We start from the raw sequence: 3,515 nt of genomic DNA, 5'->3' as shown, positions 1-3,515 counted from the left end.
TTACACATACTCCTTCACAATTGCAGTTATTCCTTTCCCCATTTCCATTTATAGCTTTGGGTGCCAAGCCGAACGAGCATTTGCTTGGTGTTTTCTCAGGAACACGTCCACAAGTCACTTATGCCTCAGTTCTGTTCCCGTGAAATAATCCAGAAGGGGCTAAGAGGAGAAGTGAGGGAAACTGGAACCACAGTGTGAAGAAAGGCTTTGTGGAATGGTAAGGCCGTCTGGATGAAGCATGAGAGAGAGAAAATGAAAATATTTCACTTAAATCGCTTTTACTTTTCAACTACTAAAGTGTCTAAATATGCTCATGGGAAACTGGTAAAGGTGATCAATCCTGACCTACATGTTCACCGATGCTTAAGTAGGACAAATACTAGTACATATTTCTTCTTTTTATGCTGGGGAAAGGATAACATGCTCAAGTAATTTCTCTTCTAACACTTAAGGAAATTCTCACTGAAGAATCTAACATGGACAAACTACTTTAAACCCAAGTATCTAAGTAACTGAAGTAACGATGTATAACGAGAACAAAATCATAGAAAATTGTAATATCTGCATTTTCTGTCACAAACACAAAAGGCCTCTGTAATGTAGACACCTACTTTTAAAAGCTAGTGTGTTTGTAATACAAAACAATTAAATATGCATTATTTTCCAATATGTAATTATTAAAGAGAAATTATCTATAAAACGTGTGCTTCTATCGGTGTCCACAAGCAATCAAAAATAAGCAGGTACACATAGACCGCAGTAACACGTAAGTCAATACTATCGTTTTTTTATCAGTGCATACAGGAAAATATTTTCGATTAAAAGATTTCATGGGCTTTTTTCTTGTCGTATTTTTCATTTGCCCATGAGTTTTTAAAATTTTTAATTATTATGGGTGTGTAATAGATGTATATATTTATGGGGTTTTGATTACCACATATTGTATGCCTGTATCAAAACATCACATGTACCCTTGGGTTTTTGTTTGTTTGCTTTGCCTTTTATTTTTAATCTTTAGAAACAAGTAAAGCACTCCCAGTTACCAAAGTTGCGGAATTCTCTTTGGCTCCTGTTTCTATTCACAAGTGCAAAGAACCCATCTTTTATTTGCTTGTATGAGTCTTCTCTGTAGCTCCTGACATCCTTTTAATGCATTTTCTCAGTGACAACAAGAATGACATTCCTCTTCAAATCTTTGTCATTGTTCTTTAAAGTCCAAGCTTTTGCCATAGCCTTTTGTAGAGAGAAGATTCCCTATCTCACAGCTACATTCCTTCAGTTCTACTTATTATCACTTGGAGGCGGCCTCAGTTCCTTAGTATATTCATCTTTCTTTGGTCCAGATCAATAGATTATTTTAAATCAGTGCACTGAAGACTGAAGAAACCACCTTTTATTGCAGGCTGGTAGTTCAGATGTAAGAGAGTGAATGATTTCTTGGAGTTTGTGGTCCATAATTATATTAACCTTGGTCCCACACCAAGCTATTTGAAACTTCTCACACCTCATTACCAGTCAATGCGTCCTTCTCTGTATAAGAATTGCATTGTCTGCTTTGAAAGACGTGTTGTTAAAATCCCTTTACAGGTTGGTGATGTTTCTTTAGAAGAGTGGAACAAATTTCATGGCCAAAGCCAAAATTTTAGCACCCTTTTTATAACGAGGATATCTAACCCTGTGAATCCCAGAACAGCCGGTATTGTCACAAGTGAATCAGAGAAAAAGAAAGAAGTAAATTGTTTTAACCATTACCATATTAATAATGTGCTTTACATTTTAGAAAGTAATTCTAATATATATTTGTGTTTGGCATTTTCTAAGTAAAAGGTATCACCTTAAATTGTAGAAATCAAGCTAGTAAACATAATAAATAATTTATGTTTTTTAACTACTTTGTGACCAAAGGCCTTAATCCTGCCTTGCGTTTAAAAAGACCAGTCATCTTGGGAGGGGAAAGAACATTTACTAATGTGAATGAAATGGTTCTTTCTGGTATATTTTCTTGGGATTGTACCGAACATCTTTGAAATAAATGAAGGAGTTAAGAATCTATCCTAATAAAAATCTCGTTAAACAAACCAAACTACATTATATGTATTTTACTAAGCCCTAGTGAAGTAAACAGCTTTTCCGTAGTTTTAAAAATAATCTAGATGGGAGATTACATGTTTGATTTCATCTGAATGATTAAAAGACCTAAAGCCTAAATGTTCTATTTGCTCCAAGAGGAAAGCTGGGAGACAAAAGAGGAACTATATAAAATCCCAACTGTTCCTTTTTACTAGAAAACAGTCAAACGAAGACTTGATGAGCAAAAAGGCAGTTGTTTGTCAGGGTATCACCCAGAGAATTAGTTTAAAATGTAGTACATTCACTCGGCATATGAAAGAGAGAACCTTTGCTGTTCTACTAGATGGGGCTGATGATCCATCGTTGGAAGAAAAATGAGAAATGAATGCCAACAAAACCAATAATGGTATGACGAGTTAGAACTCACATAGTTTGAAATTTTCGTTCGTGAACTATCCTGAGCATGTAAAAGGTAATCAATATGCTTTCCAAAACTTGGGGGAAAGGATACAAGTCTAATTAAACAAATTAATCATCAACTCAACATTTCACTATTTATCTAATCATCTCTCAGGCATACAGTTTTCCTAAGTAGTACAAACCAATCATTAGAAAAAATATTTTGGGACATAAATGCCTCTAACAAAATAAAGCTCATCTTAAATCATCACTAATACAGGTTTTCTAATTCACATAATTTTCTGGTTAACCCAAGTATTATTTGTGTTTTAATTGTTATTGCATTATAAATATCACTGTAAAGCGTATTAGGCCAACTTCATTCCCAGATGAGCATGGTATAATGATTTATATTTTTAAGCATCTTGTAGGCCTTGGGGTCATGAAAATAAACATAATTTTCCAAGCTACATCCCTACAAATTTAAAACACAGATATCTTTTAGTACATATTTTAGGCCAAAGAAAGGTTCACTTCTATCATCACCAATACAAATTTGCAACCAGATTTAATATTTTAAGTTTGACTGTTCAATTCTGAATTGAATTTAGGGAATCTTTCCTTTCATAGACATCTTATGAAGCTCAGAGTTATGATAGATAAAATTATAGCTGAAATTGTCCTATTGAAGCTATTTTCATCTGTTTCTGTATTTAAATGTTTTCCTAAGTAGTATAGACTGGTTTCATTGGCAGTATAACTGAGATGTCTACATTAGTACAAATACCTGCTCCCTGGCCCTGTAACTTGTTCATACTGTTTATGGTGTTGTCTCAGAGAAATTAATTTTTTTTATTTGCTTATGTCTATTGTGAAATTTTCTAGCGTCCATAATATTATATTTTCTAATCTCTGTTGGGGTCAAATGATGTTTATATATGTTGAGAATTTTGATGCAGTCAGTAGTGCTTCAAGTAAAATAACACCTTCATTCAGTCACTTGCAAAGTAACATAAAGCATAGTGATTTGCCATGTAATGGTAAAA

Source organism: Colobus angolensis, unplaced genomic scaffold (genome assembly GCF_000951035.1).
Source record: "Colobus angolensis palliatus isolate OR3802 unplaced genomic scaffold, Cang.pa_1.0 Scaffold94, whole genome shotgun sequence".
NCBI classification, from domain to species: domain Eukaryota; kingdom Metazoa; phylum Chordata; class Mammalia; order Primates; family Cercopithecidae; genus Colobus; species Colobus angolensis.
The sequence above is the reverse complement of the archived record's forward strand: the minus strand, read 5'-3'. Positions refer to the sequence as shown.